The 11,463-nt window shown below is 38.0% G+C and overlaps 1 pseudogene; it reads left to right on the forward strand.

Moving 5' to 3' along the window:
- Positions 1-11,106, forward strand: part of LOC120622823 (phosphatidylethanolamine-binding protein 1-like) — an 83,712-nt pseudogene extending 72,606 nt beyond the window's left edge.
- Positions 11,107-11,463: the final 357 nt, after the last annotated feature.

Genomic DNA, 11,463 nt, shown 5'->3' on the forward strand with positions numbered 1-11,463 from the left:
GAAAGCTCCTACCAGAGCCAGGAGTTCTCTTGAGAATGAAGTGAATAAAAACAGAATTTGAGCTGCATGTGCACCTTCGGCAGTTCTAGGCTCTGCTTCTCATCTGTAACCCCACCCCCTACCTCTTCATTATTAATTACTAAGAGAAGCTAACATCTTAGACAATGCGGAAAATAAAGGCGGAAGAGTCAGTCTAGTAGGGGAAACAGATCCCCCCAAAAGAAAACAAAGGTAATAAACTGATATAAATGCTGTGAAGGAAGAAAGATACTGAAAGAATCACAGGAGGTTAACTTTCTACTAATGTCTCCAGGAAAGACCTTTCTGAGGAACTGACTTTTAAATTAAAATTAGAAAGAATAGCTCTATGAAGACTAGAGCTTGAGCTGAAGACATTTGCAAACATCTTGAGGTAGAAAACAGCTTGCCTTGTTTGAAGAAGTGAGGAAAAATCAATGAGGCTAGTTTCAGGTAAATAACTGAGGTGAAGTGAGAAGGCATATGATAGAATACTCCTAGGCACTTATTCACTTCCTCTTTGCTACTCATCTCCACGGATGAATGTATTTGCCCATTTCAGTGTTGTTAGACTTGGCCATGTGACTTGCTTTGCCTTCATGGTGTCTGAGTTTACTTTGCTAAGCCTTAACTTTGGCCTCAGCATGTCATTTCTTTGGTCAAGAAATATGATGCAAAAAAAAGCTTAAAATATGCCTGCACAGTTGGGCTCGCTCCATTGCACTATTGTCACTGTGGTGAAAGAACATGTCTTGAGTAGTCCACTGGTAACGGAAGGATGAGAGATGTGTGTAGCAGACATAGATCCAACATGCAGCTTGGCGTCAAGTCCAGCTGAGCCCCACCTGGATCAGCCAAACTCCAGCTGATCTGCAGATGCTTGAGCAAGATTAAATAATCATTGTTGTAAGCCACTGAATTTTGGGCTACCATTACTATGGGAATAGCTGACAGAAAAGAGTATATAAGGATCATTTTACAGAGCTTGTGGAAAAATAACTGAAGAGTTTTAAGTAGAGAGTGATCTGATATGAAATATGTTTATCGAAGCTCACTCTGGCTGCTGTGAGAGGCCAGCAGAGGAAGCAGTTGGAAAAGTCCATTCGAAGATAATGGTAGCAATGAAGTAAAAGAAAATTGAATATATTTGGACTAAATCTTGGAGGCAGAACCAAGAATACTTGCTAATGAGTCAAATACAGAGAAAAGAAAAAGTGAAGAACTAAAAAGTGACTCCCAGGCTTCCAGCCTAGACAACTGGGTGGAGAATAAAACACTTTTTATTTTTCATGTTGCTTTTTTTTCCCCCACAATAATAATTTAAATGGATATACAGTCAGCATAGCATAAGTTATCTCATCATTACTTTATGTTGGACATTGATTTGTTCCCAGTTCCTTTACCAAAAACTCAACCTCTAAGTACATTTAATCATCTTATATTTTAGATTTGGGAGAAGGGAGTTGGCTCCTGGAAATGGGATAACTGTGTTAAAGAATTTCAGTGATGTCTTTTCTTTTTTTTTCTCTAGAGAGTCCACTCCTTCCCATAGGCCGAAAGTGAAGTGTGGAACATGGAAGAAGTGCCCGTTCACAAAGAGCAACGCGTTTTGCTTGATGAAACGTCACAGCCTCCTTTATAACAAACCTTCATAAACCATTTCAGATGTGCCAGACACTTCTAGGTACTTTATGTATACATTAACTGATCTAACCCTCATTGCAATTCTATGAAGTAGATACTTATATTATTCCCATTTCACAGATATGGAATCTGAGGCAGAGATGCTAAATAACTTTCCCCTAAGAACATAAGAATTAGGTTGTATAGAATTCATGGTGTCTGTGGTAAGGATGATGCTGAAATATTTGTTAGGTCACTACAGGTGCCTTATTTGGACTTGTAGAAAAAATTGCTTCTCATTTTTCTATCAAATAATCTTTGTGCTTATTCTGAGGAAACCGATTTTTATCTGATGGGTTTTATATCAAACAATTATGTCTCACCTAAGCAAATGGCAGATTCTTATTGGATAGACTTTGTAACTAATTAGGTTCTACCTAGAAAATCTGGAGCTAAATGTCTAGCCCAATGTGACAAGTGTCTAGATTTTTATACTATGTGGGTTTATGCTCATTCCAGGGTCCCTGTTATGCCTCCACTCTGCCTTCTTTTCTCACTTGGTTCTAATTTTAATTTATACCATGGTGAATTTTGTACATCTTGTAAGCTTCCTTAAATTCTTTTTGAAACAAAGAGAGATGTAAATAATAAGGAAACAGACTCAGGCAAGCATTAAAAAATGTCTATATAAAAACAACTTAAAGTATGCCTGTAAAGTCCATAGGATAATTTTCACTGATATTTATTTATTGTTTGTTTGCTTTTAACATTCTCTAGAACTTAATAGTTTTTTAGAGTGATATAATCAATAAACTTGATCAGGAAATGATATCTGAAAGAGTCCTCCCTTTCGAACCCACTTTTCTGCTTTGTTCCCAGGGAGCCCTAGTGCAACCACATAATAATAACAACCTTTAAAACAGTAATACAGAATTTTAAATAATGGCAATAATGATACTTATTGACTGCTTACTAGTGTTCTAAGTAGCAGAACTTAGGTAAACACTGTTCTAAACATTTTATAACAAATTATCTTACTCTTTACTACAATGTTGTCAGGGTCTTACTGTATTATATACCTATTACAGATGGGGAAACAGGTTTTAGGAGATTAAATAACTTGCCCAGTGCCGCAGAGTTAGTAAATGGCAGATCCGCTGATTAAATCGAGTTCTGTTCCTGTCAACATACCCAAGCCCATCTGCCCTATAGGGTAGTTTAACTCTAGATAAAACTACCCATAATTTCTAGCCTCTGTGCCACTGCTGATGAGGCGGCCATAAGAACACACCTGACAGACCTCCAACTATTAGGAGTGTAACTAAGACACCTAGCCGCTGCCCCTGAAACCCAGCACCAGCCTGCCTAGTGGCCATGCTCCCCACAGGCTACTGCCAGTCAATGACTGAGCAGGCAGAGCTACTAAGGCAGGTCCCAGCCTGGGAGAAACAGCCTCCACTAACAGCCAACTTTGGCTGCGGGACTCCCTGACAGCCTTGCTGGGCTTTTAGTCTAGGTCCTTTTTTCCCTCTCTCTTTCTCTGGGGCCAGTATTAGACTAAGGTTTGATATTTCATTCAGCCTCTCCCTTCTCTATCTCATTTTTACTCACAGGTGTTTCTCTTAACAAAATCTTCACATGTTTAATCTCATATTGGTGAATGCTTCTCGAAGGACCTGGACTAGTACAGTTTATAATGTTTCTTGCTGCTTAGCTTTCTCTTAATTCCACCCTTCAGACCTTCCCCAGAGAGTTATAACTGATTCCCCCCAGCCCCTATCCCCAGTTGGAAGCTTCCCCTGTTGCCTCTTATCTTTACCTCTGTTAGGATATGTAAGTTATTTTACTATAAATTATAGTTATCTGTGTAGATATTTTATCTCCTCCACCAGATGTGGAACCCCTTGAACATAATGGCATCAAAACTTGTTGATACATGATATCATTCTATGCCAGGTATTGTACTATGGGCTTTACATATGTAATATATCTATTTAATCCTTATCAGTACTTGTGATGTATACATTATCAAGTCCACTTTATAGAGAAGAAAACTGAAGCCCAGAGAAATTAAATAACTCGCCTAATGCTACACAACTAGCTAGAAGTAGGCCTTATTTCGAATTTGGGCTTTGAGACCAAATCTTGCGCTCAAATCATTATTCAATCCCTGTCAAAAGCCCTTGCTGATACAATATGTGCTACACAGCTCATCCTATTTCTTATCTTAACTCCTTGGAAGCAGAGGGCTAAAAATGATGCCCTGTTGCAGCAGATGTCTTTTGCTTTGGGGTTCAGGTTGCTCTCTAGCCTCCACCTTAATTGTACAGTTCTCTTTTTAAAAATATTTTATTTCTGTAGTTCTAATGTCCACGAATCTTTTCCTTCGGGGGAGTGAGCAGGTATAATAGGTAAGCTAAAATTTCTGGATCTGTATGCTTTGAGTTCAGATGCATAGGAACACAGATACATTTCTCTGACAAAACCAAAGCAGGCTATAAAAAAATGATCTCAGAGAAAGTAGAGGCCAGGTGGTGCTTTTCTCTAAAAAGAAACTAATTTTTACAAATTCACACGCAATTTGGCTATGGAAATTGGAATGGAATTCAGTATTCCCAGTTTCCAGGGTGAAGACCATGTTTGTTGCCTTTGTAGCAGAAAAGAACAACATAACGACTATGTCAAAATGTATATTCACGTGCCTTGAGACAAGATAGTGTAAATGGAAACCAGGTGTATGAAGGCCCTTACTTGACTTAATGACACTCGTTCGCTCTTGAATTCTTCATTGCAATGTTTTGTTTGTAGTGCAAACTGCATTATTAAGTATTGATGAAAATTCCTAAAAATACCCCTTTATCTATCCAAAAGTTGGATGCAGTATTTGCATGAGTTATGAAAAGTGTTGTATATAATAAGTCGGAACGCTGCCTCGTGAATTCTGCAGTAAAAAATTACAGTCCAGCTCCATGAATGTAATTATTCAGGCACCCAGTCTGATTTATCATCTTGATGAGAAACTAAGCCATGAAATATCTCTGCTAGAAATAAGCTTTCGCTCATTTTGCAAATACACCCGAGAGAAGCAGGAGGGGTGAGAAAAACAACAAATGATCTGCCAGAAGTAGAGGAAACATGCTTCTTTTTCTTTCTTAAAAAAAAAAAAAACTTTAGTAGTCGAATGTTAATTTTGAAATAGATAAATAAGAAAATAACTACACACTCCTGTGCATGTTTTTGGCAGTGCGAGCCTGACTCAGGGCTAGAGATGTTTGCTTTTACACCACTTACTAAAGATCAAAACCTAGGGGTGGGAGACTCAGAGGGAGGAGCTTCTAGGCATGAGGCATAGAGGCTGTTGGAGCTCTCCACACAGACATCCTCATATGCCACAGTTGGTAGCTGATTAGTCCTTTGCAGGCAGCAGTGTCTCTGCTGGCCTCTGCTCACTGCTCATTGCACAAATTAGTGAAAATGAGTCGCAGCGTGTGCAAGCAAGTGGGGCTGATGAAATCTGCAGAGGTCAGCTTGCTGAGAAATCATTTCAAAAGAAAACAGGAACTTCCAACAGATGGAAGAGCAGGAAGCTGATAAAGATGTTTCAGGGGAAAGGGAAAGGTGAAGTGGAAAAAGAACCAAGCTTCTCAGCTCAGAACAAGAGAGCGCTTAATGAATAGCACTAGAAAGGCAGCAAATATTTGGGGTTTTTTTTGTTTGTTTGTTTTTTTGTTTTCCAAATCTATTTAAAAGCACCTTTCACACACTGCTAAACATGCACTGGTTTTTCTATTCTTTTGATACAACTGCTGTTACCTCTTGGGGACCTTATGTGGAAGCTGGCAGTTGCCTGTTCTAATTTGTTGGAAAACAAATCCTGTGACTTTGGTCTTAAACCATTTTGTGAAGTTCCCTGGAATTATTAACATTTAAAAAGCATTTAAAGGCCCAGCCAAAAATGAAATTGGGTATATGAAATAACTGAGCCTATTATAGATGAAACTGTGAAAATATACTCTATGTGTGTGTGTGTGTGTGTGTGTGCACGCGCGCACGCACACGCATGCACGTGCTTCATGGGAACAGGAGCTTGAACTTAGGTCATAAGATCCATAGAGATGATTCTGAAAACAAAAGTAAAATGTTATGAGAAATTTAAAGTGTGCTAAAATTTCTTAGCATGCAAGAGACCATTCAGTATAGCTTGGCAGGTAAAAGTTTTGTCTCTAGAATCAAACAGAGCAGAGTGTGAGTACCAAGCTTAACCCTGAGGTCTGTAGACTGGACAACTGGTTAACTTCTCTGCACCTCAATTTTCATTATCTTATAAGATGGAGATAACTACAATATTGAACTCATGGGCTCTTGTGTGATAAAACAAGTAAAGCATTTAGCTCATTTTCTAACACAAGGAAAGCACTCAATAAATTATAATAGTGTTGTGAGTTCTGAGCCTCTTCCAGTGCCAGATGTGAAAATAATAAAAGCCTAATCTCAAAGAGGAAGAGTATACCTCCTTAAGAAATGTCAATACTGACAACTTTAAAAGTCAACTAGAAGCCAGGGTATCGGAGGCGTTAGAGACTAATTATGCCCATTCCCCTCTGCATGGAAGGCACTATTACCTGACATCCTACCATATCTTCCATGAGTGCCATCTGAGCTAATGAATCACCAGGATGAATCAGAAACTGCTAGAAGCCCTTGCCCACAACTCTCCTCAGATGAGCTGAGTCATAAATGAAGAGATTAGGACCTTGCCTCTTTGACCTTAGGGAATCAAGATCTTCCATGTCCCAGGAAACGGAATCAATTTAAAATTACTTAGTTGAATCAGAGCTGTTGAATACCAGGGGACTGAGAAAAAATTCTCTGTCTCCTCAAGCACAGATGGTAGGTTGTCTTCAGGATCATTTTGAGAGATAAAAATTAGAACCAGGCGAATGTCACTTGTCATCACCAAATAGTACTACAACAAGGAAGAGTTAAGTACAAACAGAGGGCTGTCCTTTTGATCACATGCTTTTCTCATGTCCCATCTAGCAAACTGTGGGCTCTCTGAGGACAGAAACCATGTCTTAGCCATGTCTGTATTTTACCTGGGCAGTTGAGCAGCACTTAAAGGGGTCTCATAACAGCTCTATAAATGTTGACATGGTTTATACTTTTAAAGAAGTCTCCATTAGCATAAAATGCCTCAGTGAGCCAATCATCACATAATCATTTATTTCTAAGAGAGTTTATCTAATAATACTATTCCAGTGCCTCTTTTGCTATGTTAATCTAGTAATGTTATATCGAGAGCAAGCAGCAGTAATTTATCAACTCTTCTCTCTTTATTTCATCAACTATTCCCTTACTAAGGAAAAAAGCAGTACAAAATATTCTCAGGACATTTACAAGGTCTTATTCACACGCTTGTCTTCTCTAAACTCAAGCATAGTCTCTGGCTCAGATCAAACATTTAATACCTCTTCACTGAATGAATTAACAGAGAGGGGCCAAGCAGGACAAAGTTTTATAAGAGGAGTTAGCCCGTATGTTCCTCACTGTCTCATTAGGTATGCCTCAGGAGGTTTCTTCACGATGGCTATAAGTTTATTGTAAAATGTTGAGGTTTACAATTCAGTTTTCCCCTAATTTAACATTAATATCACATTACTTATCATTTGCATAAAATTATATGCTTTATCTTTTTAAAGGTGGTTATAACTATTATGTTATCTTTCCTCTGCTAAAAAAAAAAATTATTTACAACAAACTCCATGACACCCTCTTTGATAGACCGCTTTGAAATCTTCCAAAAAGGCCCCAATTCACCCCTATTAGAGAAAGATCACCTTCCCAGTGACTTTTATTGGAGCATCTCCAAGGCCACAGGTGTGGCTAGTGTGTCCCTGAGCCTGGGCATGGATTAGATTGGTTTTAGGAACTATCATATAGGTGTCACTCCAGAATTGAGTAAGAATAACAACACAGAATGGGGCCTTTAGTTAGGGTGATTCGTGGATGCGCTCAAAAATAGAAATTGCACTTATTTGCTGTTTCCAGTAATGAGCAAAGCCACGAATACGATGCCACTTCTTTGACTGCCCAAGTTTTTGGTAGAACCTATGGATGTGCTCTAAAATGGTACATTTTGGAGACTGTAAATCCACCGTAACCCATTGTAATTTTTACCATGTAGACATAGTCTAGATTCTCTGCTACAATAAGGTTTGTACCAGATGTTCAAAGTGTAAAATCTACTAAAAGAATGTTTGGCCCTGAGCCCAGCAGGCTGGTAGCTTCAGCCTGGCTTAATTCACAGTTTTACATTTCTGTTATGTTTCTGGGCCACAAAGATGTTTAACTTGTTTTTTCACTGCATTTTATTTATATCATCACTAGGGATTAGAGTCATGGGTGATATATAATAACTTTCAGCTATTTTGACCGCAAGTTCTAGAGTCACTTTCAATTTACTCCGAAATCCAGTCATCTTTGAGCCTCCCTTCATAATTTTATTACAATTACAGAAATATTGCAATACAATATTTCTCTATTAACTGATCTTTATTAAACTGACTTAACATATCATTCATCTCTATGTATAATGAGACCCTCTATGTGCTGAATTTTCTTATTCAGCAGGTTATCATTAATAAGCTCATATACTTCTACTCTCATAAAATGAATTGACTGTTTTCCAATAGTCACTTATATGTTCCTAATATATGTTCCTAAACTCACTAATATAGTTGTTTTTATTACAGCATATAACTGAATCAAAATAAATTAACCAATTAAATATGAATATGAGAATAAAGAGAATTGTTATTAGGGAAACTACACAGATGTTTTGAAAAGGTGTGTCTCAAAAAATCAGGTTTCAAATTTTGCGTAGATGAGATCATTATAAACATTTGGAAGAGGAGAATGAGAACCACAGCAGGAGAGTATACTCAGATGGGTTAGCAAATGTTTCAGGGTTCCATTCTTGCTTCTAAGGAACTGAACTGGAAACTGAGAATAATACATGTGCATGTGGTTAATGCGAGAGAGTCATTATAAAGAAGAAAGAATCAACAGAATCCGACTCTAAGAAAACACACTGTCTTTATGTTGAAAAAACTGTGACCAAGTGTACATTTATAAGCTTTATGTTAAATGTATAAGGTGTATGTGTTCCATATTTTATGATTCCTATTTTTAATGTTCTTTTTTTGATTAACCAACCAGTATATGTCAGGTGAAAGGGCTTCTACTATGTTTCTGAATGTGCTATTTATTCAGGCTAAGAAAAAAATCCTTGTTCTCTGTTCAAAATTTTCCATCTATGTCTCTAGTTGTGAAAGCTATTTATCTCATTTAAAAATTTTCTCCCTTACTCTTTTATCAAAATTGTATTCAAAATTCACCTCTTCTTTGAAGGCTTATCTATTAAGTCCACTTGTCTTTAATTACCTTTATTTTATATCTCTTTATCACTTAGGGTCTTACTCTATCCCATTTCAATTGCTTCCTCTCTCTATCTCTCTGTCTCTCTCTCTCCCTCTTGCCAAGTATTAAAGCTTTTCTTATTTGTTAGGCTGGTTTTCCTAAATAGATTATAAATTTTTCCAGAGCAAGGTCTGCTTCTTCTCTGTTTGGAACCTTCCGTGCTTTTGATAGGACGCTCTATAGAGTGAGGTTACTCAATATATCTTAACTGACCTATCATTTTAGACATTTAATCGAGTTAATTAAATAAATGATTTCATATACACCAATATTTTCTTCTTGCAAATCACAGTTTTGAGAAAGACATAAGCAATTTCTCCAAGTACATTTGCACTCTAAAAACTGTGGAAATTTGGTCAGAGAAATATAAAAGATTTGGATTAAGTTATTAGCAAGATAATATGAACGAGGTCTTTATCACAGTTAACTGTGTCAATGGAGGCTTTATACATTCAAAGGTTCATAGCTGAGTTGCAAATTATATTCCAGGCTACAGCAGTTATAGAACCAGAAAGAATTTTCCAACATAATACCACTCTCCCTGTCTCTGTTTTAAAACAAAGTCTCCTCTTGTAGGAGGAGGGAAAAAATTCCATGAGAAAATGTCTTCTGATAGACCTCTTGCCAAATGACTACAAACTGCTTACCTTGACTATCAAGATTAATGTGGCTTCCACAATGTCCAGCTTATGTCTAGATGATATATACACACACATGCACACACAAATATATGTGTATGTGTGTATATATATGTGTATTTATGTATGTGTGTATATATATCTATATATTCTGGAACTAGCTCATTAAATTCTGTGATGTCAGAACATAGCATAATACTAACAGACCTCTGTCATGTCTAGTAATCCCATTTTATAGATTATAAAATTGATTAAGTCAAGACTAGATTCATTTAGCAGAATCTTATTTTCCCAAGCCATAATACATTATGGAGTGAATGACAGCATCTGGTGGAAAATAATGTATTTAGGTGAGTTTTATGCAATTCATTGTCCTAACTGAAATATGAGAGGCAGTAAGAAGTCTCTCTTAGAAGTGGGCATCAAGCTTGAGGGAGATAGACTATTCAGAGAAATTTTAGATTATCATGACAATTCTTAGATTGGGAGGAAAGCCAGGATTCACCTAAGTTTTAAAAGATATGCAAAGCACACTTCCCGGTGATATTGCACCAAACAGCTGGCCAAACATTTGCTCAGGAAGACCTTTTGATCTTTTCGCATTGAGAACATGAGTCTGATTTTTAAAAGGGAAGCAGAGGAATACAGCATTTATTTCAAACACAGTTCTTTTGGTGGCCACCCTTGCTGGAGGCATTCTACTGCTAGAAAGAAGAGAACTGTGCTTCTATTTATCATCCTATCTAGATACCTTCAAACTATTTTCATGAGAGCTGGGCAAAGTGCTGACACCTGCCCAGGTTAAGAACCAGTCCACCAGTATTGCATGGGATGGCCTTGATCCAGTTAAACTCTACACCTTGGTCTTGACAAACCTGGATGCTCCCAGCAGGAAGAACCCCAAATACAGGAATGGCACCATCTTCTGGTGTCCAACATGAAGGCCAATGACATCAGCAGTCATACTCTCTGAGTATGGGCTCTGGGCCTTCCAAGGGCACAGGCCTTCCCCACTGTCTGGCTGGTTTATGAGCAGGACAGACCACTGAAATGTGAGAAGCCCATTCTCAGCAACCGATCTGGAAGCCACCATGGCAAATTCAAGGTGGCATCTTTCCATGAAAAGTACAAGTTCAGGCTCCCGGTGGCTGGCACACGTTACCAAGTGGAATGGAAGGGCTATGTGCCCAAACTCTGTGAACAGCTGTCTGGGAAGCAGGTGAAAGCTCGGAGACAGAAATCTCCCCAGTGGTCTCAAGCAGTGTTCTCAAGTTCAGTGATGCATGTAGATTTCTTCTCTTCGTTGTTTCCACTCTCACAGGTGAGACCTCAGCAGATGGTGGTTTAGAATGACTTTTCCTTCTGCCTAGCCTTTACAGTTGTACAGGGTTACACACCTGGTTTATGTTTTGATCAAATTTGAACTCTATTTTGGAGGATATTTTGGTACTATTTCAGGGTCATCAGATTGTTAATATAAGGAGTAGCAACCCAGAATTCAAAGAAGAAAACATTTAGGTAAGAAGAACAGATCTACAATAATAGAGCAGAGCATCAAAAACCTTTAAGGGAGGTTAAAAAAAGAAAAGATTCATTGCTTCTGCCTTTGTGAATTTCAGTCCAGAATTGCACATGACCGTGCTCTCTGGAATGTGTTTCCATGGCCATGTCTCTCACCAAACGACCAGAGATCTGCATGCCCACT

This window comes from Pteropus medius, unplaced genomic scaffold, assembly GCF_902729225.1.
Source record: "Pteropus medius unplaced genomic scaffold, Ma_sr-lr_union100, whole genome shotgun sequence".
Classification (NCBI taxonomy): domain Eukaryota; kingdom Metazoa; phylum Chordata; class Mammalia; order Chiroptera; family Pteropodidae; genus Pteropus; species Pteropus medius.